Raw genomic sequence first — 21,422 nt, forward strand, 5'->3', positions numbered from 1 at the left:
ACTCAATGACTCCCTCTGTTGGGCTGTAGGAACGTCTTGCCTAGAAGCCTCTCTCGGAGGAAAACTCTCTCTTTTTTACCAAAATTGGACTCAAATAACCCAGGACAAATGGGTTTTGGATGTGATTTTAAGAGGCTACAAATTCCATTTTCATACTTTGCCAAGGCCAAGCGGATGGCCAGGCCTTCCAAAACATCAGTGGACAGAGGCCTTAAACCAGGTGGAGGCTCTTTTGGCTATGAATGCCATAGAACTGGTACCTCTTTCAGAGATGGGAAAAGGGTTTTACTCAAGGCTCTTTCTAGTCCCAAGAAAGCAAAATTCATGGAGGCCCATTCTGGATCTGTCGGTCTTGAACACCTTTCTAGAGATTCCAAAATTCAAGATGCTTACTCTACAGCAGTTACTTCCAATGCTGTCCAAAGATGCATGGATGGTGACTTTGGATTTAAAGGAGGTATATTTACACATTCCCATCAGGCAGGATCGCAGAAAATACCTCAGGTTCAAGGCCGGATCAAGACACTTTCAATTCTCTGCGCTGCCCTTTGGATTGTCTACTGCACCCACGGTCTTCACCAAATGCCTGGCTCCACTAGTAACTTACTGCAGACTCAAGGGAATTCAAATTTACCCTTATCTGGACGATTGTCTAATTCAGGCAGACAGCAAGGATGTCTTACTCCAGAATCTAGACTTTGTACAAAACCTCCTCAAATTCCTGGGATTTTCTGTAAACATAAAAAAGTCAAATTTGACACCATCACAACAGATAACTTTTCTGGGTGCTCATCTAAACACTACAACCCAGATGGCATTTCTGACATCTGAAAAACAATTTCAGCTGGCATCAACTTTCAAAGCCTTGGCAACTCTAACCCATCTATCTGCAAGGAAATTCCTGCAGGCTTTGGGTTACATGGCCTCCTGCATCCTTCTCATACCGTATGCAAGACTACACATGAGGAAAATACAGTGGTACCTAAAAAGTGTATGGTCTCAGCATTACCACAGTTTGGACATACTGATTCCTGTCCTTCCTTGCCTTCAAAAAGAATTTGTTTGGTGGTCCAGGGCATGTGCTCTAAACAAAGGGAAGCCCTTCCGTCTACCTCCTGCCTCTCAGATTCTAACCACGGATGCCTCGGATTATGCTTGGGGAGCCCATTTTCAGGGCAATTGTCTGCAGGGCCTTTGGACAAAGGATCAGAAGCACCTGCATATCAACTTAAAGGAAATGTTAGCCGTTCAGAAAGCTCTATTGGCCTTCAGGAATCTCATACAACCAGGACAACTACTAATACGGACAGACGACACCACAGTTATGTGGTCCATAAACAAGCAAGGGGGATCTCATTCCTACCCCCTTTGCAGACTAGCCATGGATTTATGGAACACAGCTCTAGCTTGCAATCTGGATCTTCAAGCTCAGTTTCTACCAGGGAAACAAAACTTACTGGCAGACAGTTTGAGCAGAAACCTTTCGGATCTACACGAGTGGATGCTGGACACCAAAATATTCAGGATGATAACAGCAGTATGGGGATGTCCTCACATAGATCTCTTTGCATCCCATCTAAATCATCAGCTGCAGAATTTTTGCGCCAGGACATTCCACAAAGAGGCTTGGAAAGTGGATGCCCTGTCATTCAGTTGGAGGAACCTCTCGGGATATGCCTTTCCACCTCTACCTCTTCTTCCTCGAGTTTTATTGAAGATAAAACAGGACAAACCCAAGATGATAATCTTGTTGGCTCCGAATTGGCCTCGGCAGTTTTGGTATCCAACCCTAATAAACCTATGCCTGGAGCCCCCTTGGATTTTACCTCAGTCTCCGAACCTTCTGTCCCAACATCAGGGTCAGGTTCTGCACTCTCATGTCAGAACTCTCAGCCTGGCGAATCCAGGGCCTTTGATTTCTTCTTTCCTACCCAAGCAGGTTATGGATGTCATTTTAGAAGCCAGACGTCCTAGCACTAGGAAATCTTATGCAGGAAAATGGAAAAGATTTTGTTCCTGGATGCAGGCTCAGGAGTCTGATCCTCTTCTTCCTAACATTACTTTAATTCTACTTTACTTGACGGATCTCTTACATAAGGGTCTCTCTTTCTCTTCCATTAAGATCCATGCTTCTGCTATTTCTGCTCATTATAATTCAGACCCTCCCATCTTTTCCCACCAGCTCATGCGGCAGTTCCTCAGAGGAGCTAAGAACTTAAGACCTCCTAGATCTCCTCCTATTCCTGCTTGGGATCTCAATTATGTTTTGGAAAAACTAACCTTGCCTCCTTTTGAGCCTGCCGCTTCTACTGACATCAAGTTTTTATCTTGGAAGACAGCTATTCTATTGGCACTAACCTCTGCCAGGAGAGTTTCAGAGTTACAAGCTCTTATGGCGGTGGAACCTTATGTTATTTTTCATCACGACAGGGTATCTTTGAGGACTAATCCGACTTTCATGCCTAAGGTGGTTTCCAAAGTGGCTTTAAATCAAACTATCCACTTGCCAACCTTTTTCCCAACTCCTCAAAATAAAGGGGAAAGGATCTTACATTCCTTGGATGTACATTGACCGCTACGTTTTTACCTGAACAGAACCAACGACATCAGAAAATCAGAACAATTGTTTGTTTCTTATGCTTCAAGTTCTCAAGGTAAAGCCATTTCTAAACAAACCATTTCTAAATGGATTGCTCATGGAATCAGATTTTGTTATTCACACCATGGAAAGCAAATCCCAGGGAGCATACGGACTCATTCCACCAGAGCTGCTGCCACTTCTGCAGCCTTCCTCAGGGGAGTTCCTACCAAGGACATTTTGGAAGCTGCAACTTGGAGTTCAGTGCATACTTTCTCTAAGCACTACAACTTGCCTCTCTACTCTAAGTCTAGGGCAGGCTTTGCCTCTGCAGTCTTGCAGGGCCTTTTAGCCACCCCTCCTTCTTTATGACCACCTCCCTTTCTTTCAGCTTTGGGATTCTACCCTATAGTCATGACTGCAACAGTGAAACACGATGAACATAGTACAGTTGTGTACACCTACCATAAATGTAGATGTTTGAGTGTCTTCACTGTTGCAGTCTGTTCCTCCCTCCTGTCCCCTCTTATTTTTACTTTTGTGTGGTTCCTTTTTTCACCATTCTTCTGAGGTGTATTTGCAAAGGTTTTGGGACCATTTTCATTTTGGGACTCCTGACATCTGGGGCAAGAAAAACTGGAGAAGATGGCGTCAGCTGTCAGCTTTTATATTCCTGGAGCTCTGACATCAGGGAGCAAAGTTGAACAGCCGACGCTGGACCCAGACTTTGGGATTCTGGCCGACCGAGGGCTGCCTGCCGGCAGGGGAGAACCCTACAGTCATGACTGCAACAGTGAAGACACTCGAACATCTACATTTATGGTAGGTGTACACAACTGTACTTTATGTGGTACATAAACAAGCTGGCGGTACACATTCTTACCCCCTCTGCAGACTAGCCATGGCATTGTGGAACACAGCCTTGAGCTACCAAGTGCACCTACAAGCTCAATTCCTGCCAGGAAAATTAAATACACTGGCAGACAGACTAAGCAAAAACTTCATGGACCCACACGAGTGGAAACTGAAACCAAGGATTTTCAACATGTTGACAAGCAAATGGGGAGCCCAGATATAGACCTATTTGCCTTCCCCCAGAACTACCAACTGAAAAATTTTGCACAAAGACTCCCCACAAACAAGCTTGGAAAGTGGATGCTCAGTCCTTCAGCTGGAAAAACCTATCAGTCTATGCCTTCCGCCTCATTGCCCCTGCTGTCCAAAGTACTACTAGAAGTCAAACAGGTCAAACCAAGGATGATTTTGATTGCTCCAGACTGGCCGTGCCAACACTGGTACCCCCTCCTGCGCAGTGTGTCACAGTTATCTCCATGGCACCTGCCTCAGACTCCTTCCCTGCTGTCTCAGCAGGAGAACCAGATTGTGCACCCTCTGCTTCCAACACTGAACCTTGCAGCCTGGCTAATTACTTAAACTCTCCCTTACCATCCCTCAGCAAACCTGTGATGGATGTCATCTTAGAGGCAAGGAGGCCTAGTACTAGAAAATCTTATGCTGAAAAATGGAAAAGATTTTGTGCCTGGAACCATTCTCAAGGGATGAGCACAGCAACACCCAATTTACCTCAGATTTTACAATACTTAGATGCTTCACAAGGGGCCTATCTTTTTCCTCCATTAAAATCCACGCTTCAGCCATTTCAGCTCATTATAACACATAACCTCCCCTCTTCTCTCATCCACTGCTCAAGCAGTACCTCAGAGGGGCCAAAAATTTGAGACCACCCAGGAGAGCTCTAACCCCAGTCTCGGACCTTAGCTTTGTATTGGAGAAACTCACTCTACCTCCTTTCGAGCCAGCTGCTACTGCAGACTTAAAATTTGTTTCTTGGAAAACAGCTTTCCTTTTAGCAATCACTTCAGCTAGAATGGTATCTGAATTACAGGCCCTTATGGCAGTGGAGCCTTTCATCATCTTTCATGCGGACAGGGTGTCACTCAGAACCAATCCATCCTTCATGCCCAAGGTGGTATCCAGTGTGGTTCTTAATCAGTCCATTCATTTGCCAACCTTCTTTCCCAATCCACAGAACAAAGGGGAATGGATTATGCATTCCTTGGATGTGCACAGACAACTTAGATTCTACTTGGACAGGACTAAATCTCAAAAAAAATCTGAACAACTGCTTGTAGCATTTGCTGCAGGGGCAGAGGGGAAGGCTATTTCAAAACAAACCATTTCTAAATGGATAAGCCATTGCATTCATTTCTGCTATAAGCACCATGGAAAACCTATCCCCCAGGGGATAAGACCTCACTCCACCAGGGCTGCATCTACTTCTACAGCATTTCTCAGAGGTGTTCCTACCAGTGACATCCTAGCAGCTTCTACCTGGACTTCTGTATATACTTTCACCAAGCATTATCATTTGCCAAGTTTACTCTAAATCCAGAGCTGGCTTTGCCACTGCAGTCTTGCAGGGCCTTTATAGCTGGCCCTAATGCTATCTAAACTCCTCCTCCCAGCCATAGCTTTGGGAATCTACCCAAATGTAATGACTGCAACAGCGAAACACGAAAAACATAGTACAGTTGTGTACACTTACCATAAATGTAGATGTTAGAGTGCATTCACTGTTGCAGTCCTGGTTACCCGCCCTCCTGCCCCCTAACTTCTTTTGTCTATACCTCTACTTTCCTTTACTATGCTTAAAAGCATTTTTGGTGTATTTGCTTTTTTGTTGGCGGTATACCTTTGTGTTTTTATGTTTAATTGCTCCCCATTAGGGGGCCACCTGACATCTGGGGCAAAAAAAACTGATGTGTCGGCTGTATGTTTTATACCCCTGATGTCATGGAAGAAGGGACAGCAACCGACGCAGGACCCAGGACTTTGTTAATCAGGCTTACTGAGGGCAACCTGCAAGCAGATTACCCAAATGTAATGACTGCAACAGTGAATACACTCTAACATCTACATTTATGGTAAGTGTACACAACTGTACTTTCCTTCTTCAACAGATGGAGCTTCTGACACAGCAGGGGTTCTATCATACACCCCAATCTCAGCACCTTGAGATTAACAGAATGGTTAATCCACTAACTGCTTCTCAAGACCTGTTTTAGGGCAAGGGCATACTAAACATCTTTAAAAAAGCCGGAAAAACTTGTACCAGGAAGTCATGCACTTCAAAATGGAAGAGGTTTTCAGTTTGGCGCCACCAACAGAATATCTCCCCAAGCTCAGCAGAGATCAGCCATGTGCTTGCTTACCTTTCTCATTTATTCAGATCTGGTCTCTTACTCAAGTATTAAAATTCACTTTTAAGCCACATCTGCCTGCCTACTTAATGCAGCTTCCTCTTTTGTCTCATCCCCTTATGAAGCAATTCCTCAAGGATGTTGTCTAACTGAGGCCTCCCAGCAGAGTACCCTCTCCTCTTTGCCATCTCAGTTTTGTGCTGGAAATCATAGTCTACCTCCATTTGAGTTTGCTGTGCTACAGCCAACATTTATTTTCTCTGGAAAACGGCCTTTGTGGCTATTTGATCAGCTCGATGGGTTTCAGAACTCCAAATATTTTTCACCAGGGCAAGTTTCTCTCTGGACTAATTTCTCAAAAAGATGATTTTTGAATTTAGCCTAAATCAGTCCATTTACCTCCCTGCATTCTTCTCCTCTCCTCAAAATAGGGGGTAACGTATCCTTCATTCACTTGATGTTCACAGGCAGCTCTGATATTAATTACATAGGACCAAGGCAATTAGAAAGTCCATCTAACTTTTTGTACTTTTTCACTATTAATAAGCTGGGAAATCCAAAAGTGACCATTTCAAAGTGGATTTCTAGCTGTATTGCCTTTTGTTACTAATATCACGGAGAGCAAATTCCTCCACATATCAAATTCCATTCCACACTACTGCTACCACTAAGAAGGCTTCCCACCAGGTAAAATTTAGATGCTAGCTCTTGGACCTCTGTCCACACCTTTACCAAGCATTATAATCTTCCTGTTTTCTCCAAATCCAAGGCTAGATTTGCTTTCACAGGCTTGCAGGGCATTCTGGCTTCTGCTAAAATTATATTTTCTTCTTCCAGTATCCCTCTTTCTCAACTTTGAGAATCCTTCCATGTGGTTATTACTGCAAAAGTGAAACATCATGACTGTAGTACAGTTGTGTCTACTTAACCATAAATGTAGATGTTCAGGTATGTTTCCTGTTGAAGTATGTCATCCCCTATCTCATGCTTTAAGGTTAGGGTGGGCACTCCTTTCCACTGCACCCCCACTTCTCATTAGATCTTTAGCTCCTTTCTCTTGCACACGGGAACCTTTCAGTGCCTTGTGCTGTGGGCCTGGAGCTTCACCTGGGTGGCTGTTCCTTTTAGTGGGGACAAGAAGGATGTGTAAGATAGTGCAGGCTGATGACAGTTGCAGGACTTCTGCCAGCCCAGGAGGAGGAAGTTTAATCTTTGGTATTCAGGCTGGCCAAAGACTACCAATGCAAGAAAAACCCATATGGTTATTGCTGCAACAGTGAAGACACTTGACAATTTACATTTATGACAAGTAGACACAACTTTACTTTTTCTGAGGATGTATATAGTGTTACCAGTGTAACTGTCACATAAGTTGACCTTCTGTTCTGTAAAACATTCTCTTTCTGCCTCTTTTCATTCTTTTGGGTATCCTGTTTGCAGAAAAAGTTGATCTGTCTCCTTAATTTTCATTTTAAAATATTTGTCTTCAGGTGTTGAATAGATGTCACATATTTGACCCTTATACTTGTGTGTGTGTGTGTGTGTGTGTGTGTGTGTGTGTGTGTGTGTGTGTGTGTGTGTGTGTGTGTGCACGCACGTATGTACATGTGCAATGGATGCATGCTCATAAAATCTAGAAATTTATTGCCCATAATTTTCTTGTGAAAATCTTTGGTTTAAAACCTTTTCTTTCTGTCATTTTGTATGCCTCAACATCCAGATACTGAATGCTCAGATAACTTATTCCAAGTTCAAACTTCAAAATTGAAAATGGAGTGTTAATCAGCAAATTCATCCAATTCTTCAATAAGTCTCATTTACAATAAGATATTGCTCTGAAAGCTTGATGTTGACACCACATCCATTTCTTATACTGTGATGACCAAATTACAATATGTAGGAGCCGTCAGTATGCTTATTGTGACTCCTTTCAGTTGCTGAAACACTTGTTTACAACAGTAAAAAATAGAAACATGTTTAACATTAAATCTAAATGCATACAAATAACATCAAGATTCATATTCTCATCAAAATTTGTTACAAAGTTCTCTGACCATTTGTGTTCCTTGCACACTAAGAATGGAAGTAAATAGTATTGAGTCCATGCTATCTAAAGTGCTGCTATTATCAACCACAATGATCTTGAGCTGACTGACAAACTTACAACTATATTTTAAAAATGTTTGATTTTTTTATTTATTTTAACCATGTTGTAAACAATATTCTGCATGCAAAGAGTCCACTTTGGACTGGATGCCACTGGAGGTTTAAAGGGAGGATTTGATCTGTTACTGCCCATATGGTGGTAGCTGTTAGACTGGTCACATTTAGCAACATTTCCACTGCAATGACAATTCCTTATCAGCCCCTCCCTTCTCCCTTAACTCCCTGCTCCTGAGAAGAGGATTCCGTAGCTGCACTAATGGCAACAAGATCAGATGTCTCGGTGTTCACTCAGTCACTCAAGTCCTTTAGTGTTTTTTTTTTTTTTTTTTGCAAACACCTTTATTGAATTATCACTTGAGACTTAGGCAGATTTACATTCATATAAAAGTAATCACAATGTAATTAACATAACTATTGTACTTCACATATATTTTTATGTATCATATAACCTAAGCAACATAACATAAGTGATACAATTCCTACTTTTTTGTATATAACCAAGAAACATCTTTATTGAACCATCACTTACTAAATAGGCAATCATACATTTATACAAATGAAAACAAACCACACCGACACTGTCCTAGTTAAAAGCATTTTTCATCACAAACCATACTGACCCACTCAAGTTCTTTTTTTTTGCTAATCAGTTAGTGATGTCCTTCATGGATGCATCTGCAGTCATAACAGCCTGTCTGAGGCCCTCTTCTACTTAAGACTTAGAACCTTTGCAAAGAACTGGCACCACAAGCTTTACAACAGATACTGCAGAAGATTCTTGCAGGATCATTGGCCTATCAATTTATCCCATTGCCTTTTTGAGAAGCATCTACTCGCCCAGTAATTTCACAAAATGCCAGCATCAATGTCGCATTACACATAGACTGAAATTCATATTTACCCAGGGGACAATAAACTGCTGCTACAGGGAACACAAAAAAAAAGGGTTTGACACTTACAAAAAGGTCATTTACTTGCTACAAGCAAAATACACACACAGTCAAATCCCAAAAAGTCAAGGCTGATACCATCCCAAACAGGACATTCTTGGGGAATGGAATTGGACACAGTGAGACAAATGGCATTCCTAACTACGGAAAAACAAAAAAGAACTCTCTAACAAATTAACAGCAAGAAAGGTTCTGCAAATTAACAGCAAGAAAGGCAGGCTTCATATTTTTGGTCCCATTTGCCAGACTACATATGAGCCATACTACAGAAACATATGAGAAAACTACAGTGGTACCTCTGGAATTTATGGTCCCCTTTGGTACAGCTTCGAAACAGAAATCCCACTAATTCCATGCTTAAAACAGGAGTGGGCCAGGCCGGTCCAACATGCCGGTCCAACACAGGGCACCCTTGTCAAGATGTCAAACAACAGACAGCATTACAACAGGCGCTTCAGGGGGGGGATGGGGGCCATATGCTGGCGTGCAAAGTTGTGGACTGTGGACTCAGGATCCAAACCTTTGCTGCCTAAAAACCTAAAAGAAATAAAAACTGTCAATCCAGTTCAGACCATTTTCTCAGGGCCAGGCCAGCTGTTGATGGCCAGACAACACCACAGTCATGTGGTACATCAACAAACAGGGAGGCACTCAGTCAGGACTAATCCAACATTTGCCTAAAAAGGTGGTATCCAGAGTGTCTTTAAACCAGGCAATCCATTCTATTGCTTGGTGTTTTACATATGTATTGCTTCTTACCCAGTCTTTTTGCTCCTTGTACTCTCTCCATTCCTTGGCAGAAGTCTGGTTGATTTTCATTGTGGTGATATGGGCAAGTGCCAGCATAGCCATCTGGAGTTTTGTAAAGAATGTTATGTCATTTTTAATATCAAACTGATTTGTACCGATGCTTGTGCTGAAAATGTATTTGTGAGATTAGCTTGTGTTGAAATGTATCAACAGTGTACCCTGCTGAAATAAAGAGAAATGTACATGCATTATTGTAGCTGAATGAAATGTTTGTTTTAGTAGAGGATACTGTGACAGCAATGGTTAACCAGCTAGCTTGCCTTAAGAAAAATAAGGGAAATGTAAATGAGCTATTAAACCAGTAAAACAGCACCTCACAGTGCTGAATAAAACCAAAACACCTGAAAAAGCCTTTATTTATTAGCTCAATAAAAAAGGGGAAGCCCCAGGCACTGCCACAAACATTTAGATGTGTATTGTAGCCATCTATGCTAAATTCCTGTCTCATCTTCAAAGGGGAATACTTTGAGAACCTAGAGTCAGGTGACCAGATGAGGTCATTCTGCCATCCCTCTTGGAAATTATATTTTAGCTATTACAAAGAGAAATCTCAGAGTATTGAGTATTCTGTTTTGGGAAACTTGACTAGAAAGACCCTCACCCACAGTTTAACTTAACTAGGGAACAGTAATTATTTTAGATTAGTCAGGAATATAGTGAAACTTAGAGTGTGTTTTCTTTATTTGTATGAGTCTGTACATCAATATTAATTTCAGTATTTTCTCTGATTTGAACTCTGTGGTTTGCTGTAAATATATATTCAATATTTTCATGCTATTTTGTTATTTATTAAATATATTTAACAGTAGCATTGTCACCTCACAGTAGAGACGTTGTCCTGTTCGATTATCAGGTAGAGCTTCTTCTGTGTGGAGAGATGCGTGAATGGGCGTACCTTTGTTGAAGGTTGTGCGTCAGGGCTGGCAACTCTGCACATAAAAATCTACTGCCAATCATTAGCGGACCGGAGTTCTGCTTTGGCGACCCCTAACCGGGAAAAGCCGAAAGACACAACATTGTGGCTGGTCCTTGTAGAAAGTATCTAACCTTTGAGAGTACCTATATTTTTTGGTAACATTGTGTGGGCCACTCCAGGAAACCTAGCTGTCTTGGTCAACTACTATTATTTGTATTAGTATTAATATTGCACGGTATAATTAGGTACCCTTTGTAAGAACCTTATAATAACTGACTGGTGGCATTGAATCTACCTTATAGTCTGGGCTAAGCTGATAGAGTGGGTAATCTGTGCCAGCCTTTCCCAGGTGTGTGTGTGTGTGTGTGTGTGTGTGTGTGTGTGTGTGTGTGTGTGTGAGTGAAAATTTAATCTTAAAACGTGTGTGTGTCAGTTACTTGGGGTAGGGACACAAGTGCTGAGTTCACAGAGAGGGTGCTGGAGGACTTGGCTTGGACACTTGGTTGAGGACCTAACCCTACGGCTGTACCATTGGGGGAGACTTATTGGGGACCTGGAGGGAGACCGAGATATCCAGACCCTGGGCTTGAGTGTATTCCCTGTGTGCTCTTAAGGGAAAGTGTACTTGATACAGGGAGGTCTGCATCTGGAAATACTGCATGTATCCATTTGTATTCCAAGTGCACATCTCTCTTCAGCTCAGTTGTCAGGATTCAGGCTCTTTGATTACTGGTCTACCATGGGAAAGTCACATATTGGTGGTCATCACATATTGATAGCGGTGGTGAGTATCACATTCATGCTGGCCCAGAAAACTTAAATGGTCCCTTTCTGTTTATTGCTGTTTGGGTGTCCTTTAGTAGTTCATTCTATGGAATATACATTTTATACTGAATATTGTGAAACAAGCTTGTGAAATTAGGGCCTTTGATTTTAAGAAATGCAAGAATTGCAGTCATAAAATCCTTCCCTAAGACCTTCTTGACCAGAAGTATGATTTTCCTTGTCATGAGACATTTAGATGCTAAAGGTTTAATTTGTAAAAAAGAAATAGCTTTAGGACAAGAGAAACAATATTGTTTTAAAAGATCTATTAAAGGTTGAGGTACCTGAAAAAAAATTAAAGATAGAGTTCCAGAAAAGAGCAAGCAAACCAGTTGTTCAGAGATAAAGAAAGAAAAGGAAGGTGGATGATCATGATATTTTATTTTGCAGCAACTGTCACCAACCAAATTACCCATGGCCTCTACCTCTTCTTCATACTCAAGACCTTCACTGCTGGTGATTCCTGTTAGGTCCTAGTATCCTTTCACGCAGGAGTCTTCAAGTACCATGCATATGTCCCTCTTCCTGAAGGTTGAGTTGCCCCCCTGAATGCATAGGGTGGCTTGAAAAAAACCTATAACTGCATTTACTTCAGTTCTCATTTTGGCCTTTTCTCTGTATTTGTAGCCCTGAAACCAATGCCATAGCCTTTGCTGATAATAATAGCAGATATCCTTTCTTTAGTACTGCTGTCCTTGGCATCTGTGTTTGGTGCCAGGGACCACTATGGTTGAGGGGTTTTGCACCAAGCTCCCTTTGTTAGCTCTGGTACCAACCCTGTTGAGGCCATTGTTGCAGTGTGGATTTGGCTCATCAGCTCAGAAGCCTTCCACGGTGACCTTGGTTCCAGAACATTTAATGCTAGCAGATGGTGCCAGCAGTTTCTGGCCAAATCACTGTGAGAGAGATGTCAACGCAGAGGAGATATACAACCATTTCTTTGCGAGATATGGTGTTTCCAGCCCTGGGCAACACTGAAACTAAAGCCAGTAGCTGTATATCATATGTTCTCACACAGGATAGAGGACCTCTTATGTTGGAATTGCTGAGGTCTGGGGTGCCGTCTTCCCAAGAGATGACTGTCATCCAAGCCCACCAAGGAAGAGTCAGTGCAGGACTGAGCATCTGGGCTCCCCATTTGTAGTCTCCCTCCCCAGACCCAGAGCTTGATGAAGGGGAAATACCCCCCCCCCCCTTTCAGACTCCATATTTGTTGAGATCCTGGAGATGATGAGGCAGAAGGTATTCTGGTGAATGTATCTCACCTCCCAGTATGAAGACATTTTGCAGTAGGTCTTTAGACCCTCTCCCCCTGTACCCACCTTCATGAGCTAGCAGACATTTTGTGCTCTAAAAGCAGGGAGAGAGCTGGGCATGGCTGAGCCTTTTTCCTCGAAATAAGACAATAAGACAGAGTTCTGTGGCCCCTCAAAGATAGACATCACTGGGACAAAGGACGCTTATAGATTTCATAGTGGTGTCTGCCACCGCCAAGTGTTCAGGTCCCAGAGCATGCTCAGGCTTTCCATCTGCCTAATAAGGGGTACTGGATGATGGATAGACTTGAGAAGCATGTTTATGCATCCAGCACATTTTCAATCAGGCCATTAGAAAGGATCACCCCTTCTCATAGCAAAACTGCCAGACTCTTGAGGGTCAATTCTGTTAAGATTTTTGATATCGTAGTTAACGATTATGTTGTCCGGCCCCATGGATGAGGTATTCTTTATTTTGGAGAGTACTAGGTGAGAGGTTGGCATAATGATTAAAGTGTTCACCTTAAATACATAAGGTGCAGGGTTTGATTCTCACATGGGGTAATTGTGTAGGCTTAAAATGGTCCACAAGGGTACTTAGCCTAGTACTAATCTATGAACCTTCATTGCATGCTCTTTTGTGGTGTTTGGATCGAGTCCCTCAGGGTTGTGTGTGTTTGGAGTAGATGTCTCTGGGGTGAAGTTAGCTCTGAATTTATTTGCCAGTAAGATAACAATATCCACTGGATTGGAGAGCAGTTGGTATCATTATAAGTAAGACTGGAACAATGTTCAGTACTGTTACTTATTTTCCTGACATAACTAAAGAAGGATTTGTAACTAATTCTCTTCAGCTTCTGTAGTGAGTGTGATTTCTTGTGTAATTTTTCATTTTTCTTATTTAGCTGTTTGCTGTTCTCCTTACCTTGGCAGACATCTGTTCTGTTGTACAGACTTAGAAATGTCCTCTTGTTCTTTACTTAGTTTATTTATGCTTGATGAACATCACACTGGTTTGATTGTAGGCCTGTCAGTTTGCATGCATTTAGTAGGGACTGCCAAATTAATACATTTGTCCATTTGTTCGTCAAATAACTTTTTGCAGTTTTCAATGTATTGGGTAATACTTAACTTTAGAAATTTTGTTATAAAATTGTAGATGATTTGTACATTTGAAGTCCTTAAAAATTGGGGTATTTTGGAAGCTTGGAAATTCTGGTGGAGAGAAGGTTACTAATTTTTGATCTGTTGTGACCAGTGAAGAAGGATACCTTGAGTATGGTATATACAGATGACAAGCTTAAGACCAGGTCAAGTCTATTGTGTCTGTAGTAGGTTCCTTAGCAATCTGGTCTACACAGTTTTTGTCTACGAAATATAAGAATTTTTGAGTATGTCCTATGTAGGTGGTATTGGTCCCTCAGTTCATCACTGGGTAATTAAAATCACCCGTTGTATCAGTGATAATGGAAGATCATCCAGAATGTTTAGTAATGTGTGATTTTCTAGAGACATGGAGGGAGTTCTCTAGCATGCTGTGAACTTAAGAGCAAATCTTATTTAGCATGGTTTGGATCTCAATAAGCTCCACTCACTGGCTTGTAGATATCTATTTTGAGGTAATGTAGTGACTAGCAAATATGGATACTACACCACAGTTTCCATCTGGTTTAAATGAGTCATATGCACAATACCCAGATACTGAAGGAGTGCTTTCTAGACACTTAAATCATGTTTCCATAACATGTACATGGATGTGCTGCAGATGCAGGAGGCCTCAAAGTACAACAGTTTGTTTAGACTTGTTGCATTAAGTAGAGCCACCATGATATGATAAAGTGATTTATTTGCTGTAGAAGTTTGTTTGGAGGTTTATTATTTCGGCCTTGCTTAAAAAGGCTAAATGGGTGTAGCAAAAACTTTTGTTAATATGCAAAAGCCTTGGAATGAGAGTTGCATCCCATTTCTGGTGAAGCAAAAACTGTTGTTAGCCATCTCATCCCATACTGACGCATACTGGATTCCCACTAAAATGACACCAAGTATGTAGCCCGGGGAGGGGGTTGGCATAATGGTTAAGGTGTTCACCTTATAGACACAAGATGCAGGGTTCAAGTCTCACATGGGGTAATTGGCTAGGTTTAAAAAATGGCCCACAGTGACAGTTAGCCTAGTACTAATCTATGAATCTTGTCAAACAGTCATATTTTCCTTTATACCTTGGCATCCGTTTTTAGTGATGGGAGGATTCCACTCAGCACTGAGGACTTTCCCTCATTTGTGACTTGCATGGACAGCACAATCATGTCTTACTCTTTATATCCCTTGAGGGGAGGTTTATGCTCCATATTGTTAAGCCCAACATGGGCCACCAAAATGCCATACTTATATGTCTGTTTAAGGGCCCTAAGGGCCTTTTTGGTATCAGCAGTCTTGCTCCTGAGAGACACCATACTGTTAATTTGTTTTTGTCTAGCCTTGTAAGTGCAGATTGCATATATTTAACTTTGGAGTCACCAGTCATGAGTACATATTTATTTGTGTTAGAGAAGATTGCTTAGGTGTAATTGGTTTGGGACATGCTGTTTCCTGTTGACTCGCAGCTATGCTGTCACTAATTGGTGTTGCAGTTTAGTTGATGCTTGACCATAATTGATGTTGCAGTTTAGTTTATGCTAGCCCATTGTGGCTTGAATAAGTATTTAACTGCCTCTGCATATGGTAATTTGGTGTTTGTGTGTCTTTATGTATATGCATATGTTCTCAGGGATTGTTGTGTATGTGAATGATGCTCACAGGATGGGTTTGATTGTGAGAGTGCGGTCTGTAATTTGGTTATGTACTTACATCTCACAAATAAAGTGCTTAGTTAAGTAAAAGATCTTTGCCTATGAACATTTGGAAAATTCTTACATCGCCTGAGTTTACTAAGTTCTGTGAGGTTGGCAAGAGGGCAGGTTAGTTTGCTGACATTCTGTTTTGACCAAGAGTGTGAGGTGAGTGTGGGAACAGGAATAGACTGTACTAATCCTTCAGTCCCTGGGTTAAACATTTGTTGAAGAAAATAGAGGTAGATTATGTTTTGAGCATGAAATTAGCCTTGTACAGTCAGTATTGTAGTGTAGCCTAGTTATAAGGTCTACTTGGTGCAAAAGTAAGAGAAGATGCCGGTGTTTCGGCTTATATTTAAGGTATAGAATGTTCTTCATGTTTCATTGTTGCAGTCATTACATTTGGGTAATCTGCTGGCAGGTTGCCCTCAGTCGGCCTGAGTAACAAAGTCTTGGGTCCTGCGTCGGTTGCTGTCTCCTCTTCCATGACATCAGGTCGTCAGGGGTATAAAACATGCAGCCGACGCCATTTTATTCAGTCTTTCTTGCCACGCGGTGCCCGAAGCAGTAGCAGTTTGCAAGTGCCGGTCGGCAGACTCCTGAAATTTTCGCATTTGAGTTTCAGAACTGAAGTCTTCAACTAAAGCTAAGTACCCAGTTGGGGAAACTTTTTCTTGCTCCTTACCGATGTCAGTAAAAGTTAATAATTGCATTACTTGTGGGAAGCAAATACCTGATAAGGATTTTCATTTGTACTGTATTCCTTGCCTAGGCCCAGATCATAACGTGACTTGCTGTCGGTTTTGTGCTAGATTTAACCAACGCACTATTAAGCTAAAGTATATTTTTGCTTCAAAATATTTTGGCTCCAGATTTAATTACCCTGAAATGTTGTCGGTTAGCAATTCGACTACCGGAGTTCACAAAAAACGCAAAGAAAAAGACAGAGACAGACCGTCGAGGTCCAAAACTGATGACAAAGCCAGTCACCGGTTCACCGGTACTCAGTGAGGCACTTTCGCAGCCCCTGATACCCGCTACTTTTGAGTCGCAGGCCTCTACCAGGACCCATGCGGACTCCGGTATGCCACAAGATTCTCAGAGTATTGAACCCGCGGATGTCTCTCCTTTGGATTGGTCTGGAGCCGCTGAGCAGGCACCAGCTTCTGAGGGTGTTTTCAAGCCTCAACATTTTTATATAAAACAGACGCCAGCTTCAAAAACAAGATCAAAAACATCTAAGTCTAAAAAACTGACGCATGAGCCACGTGCTCAGGCCCCTATGCCTAAAAAACAGATGATGAAAATGGCTGAGGACTTTAATTACCTTGATCAGGGGTTCCCAAACCCCCCCCTGCTAAGAGGCCTAGACAAGACACTGATTATGAATCTTCAGATCAGGTTTCCATTTCTTCTGATCAGGAATTTTCTTTTCCACCCTATGAGGATTCAGATGCAGAAGAATCCATCCCATCTGAATCTCCTCCTGAGGATTATTCTTTTGGAGAAACCTTGTGTACTTTAAGGGAACATTTTCATTGGGAGAGTCAGGATTTCTCTGAATCAAAAAAGAGGCTTAGGGATTTCCTTCTTCTTCCTCAGCATAGGCCTTTGGCAATACCTCCTGTATTAAACATTGTTGATGTGTTTTCAGAATCAAGCATGGCTCCTGATTCCCTACCTCCGGCTCCTAGTAAGCCAGACGGATATTACAGGGTTCCTGACACCCACAAATTTCTATTCAAAAATCCTGCTGCTGATCCTGAGACTATCTCACAGGGTCCCAAATGTGTAAAGGCCTCTACAGCCAAAAATCCTACCCCCTCTGATAGAGATTCCAGGGCGCTGGATAGATGAGGAAAGAAGGTTTATACGTCTGCAACCTTGGCAATTAGGGCCTTAAACTGCCAGTTTCATATGCTTAAATATCAACAGCATGTTATGGGCTTATTGAAACAGAAAATGATGTTGATTTCTGATTGTGTGGAAAATAAAGAATTACAGGAGTTATTGCATGCAGCAGAACAGGTTGGAAAGCATACTTTGCAATATGGTTTTGATTCCTTGGAGGCCTCTTGCAGGGCCGCAGTTACTGGATCTGTGATTAGAAGGCATGCCTGGCTGAAGGAGCAAAATCTGCCTGATCATGTTAAAGCTAAATTGTTCGATGCCCCTTTACAGCATGGCACTCTGGTAATAAGGCAGAAGAGGTTTTAAAGAAAAATGGACGACAAAGCTAAATCTATGCAAACTGTAAAAGATTTCTTACAAGTGCAGCCACCCAGGTTCAGTAGGCACTGGCCTACTAAAAATTGGTCCTTTCCTGTGTCCAACAGAGCCTCTCAAGGCAAATCCAGGCACTCAAAAGGCTATAGATACCAATCACAGGGTTCTTATAGGTCAAAGCAATGGGGTGCCTCCAACTCCAAATCTGGAAGAAACAAAGCACAATCCTACAGTAAGCAGTCTCAATGGCTTCCCTCTACCTTCACCAAGCACTTATCCTTTGGCAGCCCCCTTGGGGGGGAAATTAGCACTTCATGCTCAAAATTGGCAGTTAATTACCCAGGACAAGTGGGTATTAAATATAGTATCCCAGGGGTACAGATTTCATTTCCATACTTTGCCAATTCCAAATGGTTGGCCAGATCTGCCACAAAATCATTGGGTAGAGGCTCGGAAACAAGTTACGCCCCTCATGGATATGGGGGCTATTCAACCAGTACCAGAACAGGAAAAAGGACAAGGTTTTTATTCAAGACCTTTCATGGTACCCAGAAAAGACAATGCCTGGCATCCAATACTGGACTTATCAATTTTGAACATGTTCCTGGACATTCCAAAATTCAAAATGTTGACTTTACAGCAGCTACTGGCTATGCTGGGCAGCAGCGCTTGGTTAGTGACTCTAGACTTAAAAGAGGCATACCTGCATATCCCAATAAGGGAATCGTGCAGAAGATACCTTCGCTTCAAGGCAGGTTTTTTGCATTACCAATTCTCTGCACTGCCCTTTGGCTTATCTATTGCACCCAGGGTCTTTACAAAGTGCCTGGCACCAGTAATTGCATTTTGCAGACAAAGAAGCATACATATTTATCCTAACCTGGACGACTGTCTCATTCAAGCAGAGAACAAGAACATTCTTCTTCAACATCTGGCATTTGTAAAAAGGCTGCTAACATGCCTAGGGTACACAATAAATGAAAAGAAATCCCAACTGGTACCCTCTCAAATAATTATATTTCTGGGTGCAAGCTTGAATGCAACTGCCCAGATGGCTTACCTTACGCCAGACAGACAAAGGCAACTGACAACATACTTCAAACAGATGGCAACAAAAACCCAGTTATCTGCAAGACAAATTCTGCAGGCTTTGGGGTTCATGGCATCCTGCATTCTACTAATTCCATATGCAAGACTGCATATGAGGAAACTTCAATGGTACCTAAAAAGTTTATGGAGTCAACATTGTCACAGTCTGGAAACAATGATTCCTCTCATTCCCTGCCTATAACAGGAGTTTCTTTGGTGGGCAGGGACATGTCACCAAAACAAGGGACTGTCATTCACTCTACCCCCTGCCACCCAAACCCTAACTACAGACTCATCAGACTATGCTTGGAGGGCCCACTTGGCAGGGAGATGCATTCAGGGTATATGGAGCCCAAAACAAATGCATCTGCATATCAACCAGAAAGAGATGCTAGCTGTTCAGAATGCTCTGACAGCCTTCAAGGACTTACTTCATCCAGGACAACTACTGATAAAGATGGACAACACCATGGTTATGTGGTACATAAACAAGTAGGGGGGTACACATTCCTAACCCCTATGCCGACTAGCCATGGCATTGTGGAACACAGCTTTGACTTACCAAGTACATCTTCAAGCTCAATTCCTGCCAGGAAAACAGAATACTCTGACAGACAACCTAAGCAGAAATCTTATGGACCCGCATGAGTGGACTGGATCCACAAATCTTCAGCATGGTAACACAGAAATGGGGGAGCCGAGACTTAGATCTATTTGCCTCTCCCCAAAATTATCAACTGGACAAATTCTGCACAATGACTTATCACAGACAAGCATGGAAAGTGGATGCCCTATCCTTCAGTTGGAAAAACCTGTCAGTCTATGCCTTTCTCCCTCTGCCTCTTCTCTCCAAGGTCTTACTAAAGGTCAGACAGGAAAAACCAAAAATTATCCTGATTGCTCCGGACTGGCCTCGCCAGCACTGGTACCCAATTCTAAGGAATATGTCTCAACTCCCTCCTTGGTACTTGCCTCAAATACCTCATCTACTGTCTCAGCAGAACAATCAAATTCTGCTCACTCGGATCCAAACTCTGAACCTTGCAGCATGGCTGGTCATTTAATTATTCAAACAACACCTCTCAGTAAATCTGTGATGGATGTCATTTTGGAAGCCAGAAGGCCGACTACTAGAAAATCTTACGCTGATAAATGGAAGAGATTCTGTGCTTGGAACCAAGCACAAGGAGCAGACACAGCAAAACCAAATATTCCTCAGATTTTACAATACTTGACTGAGATGTTTGACAAGGGCCTATCTTTTTCTTCAGTAAAAATCCATGCCTCTGCCATCTCGGCTCATTACAACATGGAGCCTCTCTTTTCTCATCCTCTGCTAAAACAGTATCTTAGAGGGGCCAAAAATTTAAGGTCTCCCAGAAGATCACCAACTCCTGTGTGAGACCTCAATTTTGTGCTGGAAAAACTCACCCTGCCTCCTTTTGAACCAGCAGCTACTGCAGATTTAAAATTTTTATCTTGGAAAACAGCTTTCCTGTTGGCAATCACTTCAGCAAGAAGGGTTTCAGAACTACGGGCTCTCATGGCTGTGGAGCCTTTTATTACATTTTACCCGGACAGGGTGTCCCTCAGGTCCAATCCTTCCTTTATGCCTAAGGTGGTATCCAGTGTGGCTCTTAACCAAACAATCCATCTGAAGTAGTTAACTTCATTTGTTCATCAACCTGTGGGTATCTGATCCGAATCGGATCCGAGCCAGCAGCTTTATTCAGCTAAGATCTGAGCTCCAAGCTCCTCCCCCTTACCCATAACCCCCTACCATCCCTCTCTGTCCTCAGATCTCGTTTGCCGTGGCTTATTCAAGCATCTAGAACAAGTTTGCAAGCATAGGGCTTTGTGAGTTTATATCAAAATTTACTTTTTGACCTAGTTTTTAGTTTAATCGATAGACGAGTGAGTGTTTCCCCTTTTCTCTTAAGTTGCTAAACTTGTTAGTAATTTTTTTCTTTTAGTTAGTTTAGTCTTCCCCCCTCCGCCTGTGTGTGTGGGTTGGGCCTATCTTTTGTTACCATGTCTGAGGCCCCGAAAGCAATTTTTTGCAAATGCACCGAGTGTGGCCATAAGCTATCCCCAGCGGATGGCCACACTCGGTGTATTATCTGCCTTGGGGTTGACCATCTCTCCTCGGGCTGCACAATTTGTGCAGCCTTCAACCCCAGGGCTTTGAGGGACAGGAGGTCGAAGCTGATTCTGGCGGGACTTCTGCCCCGGACTCGGCTTTGTCCTCTTCTCCCTCGGTGGCACCGGCTGCGACCGCTGCGGTCCCGCCTTCCATCCCTGCTCCCCTGGCTGGGACTCGCCCTCCCATCTTGGCTCAGAAGGAGAGGGAATCTAGGAGGGAGAAAAGGAGAGAGAAACACCACAAGTGGCGGGCCGAATCTTCCTCCTCGGCTCCGCCGGCTAAACAGAGAGTCTCTCCTAGGACGTCCGGGCCTTCTCCTTCCCGGCTTCATTCACCTCATTTTTCCCCGGAGCTGGAGGAGGAGACCCGGTCGCCTTCGAGGTCATCGAGGCGGCACTCCAGGCCAGCCTC

The 21,422-nt window shown here is 42.7% G+C and overlaps 1 protein-coding gene across 5 annotated transcripts in view; it reads left to right on the top strand.

Annotated features, from left to right (window-relative positions):
• The window catches only part of USO1 (USO1 vesicle transport factor), a 1,866,649-nt gene that overhangs the window by 713,688 nt on the left and 1,131,539 nt on the right, over positions 1–21,422 (top strand). The gene's annotated exons all lie outside the window — the stretch shown is intronic.

Source organism: Protopterus annectens, chromosome 2.part0 (assembly GCF_019279795.1).
Source record: "Protopterus annectens isolate FY-2018-M chromosome 2.part0, PAN1.0, whole genome shotgun sequence".
Taxonomy (NCBI): domain Eukaryota; kingdom Metazoa; phylum Chordata; order Ceratodontiformes; family Protopteridae; genus Protopterus; species Protopterus annectens.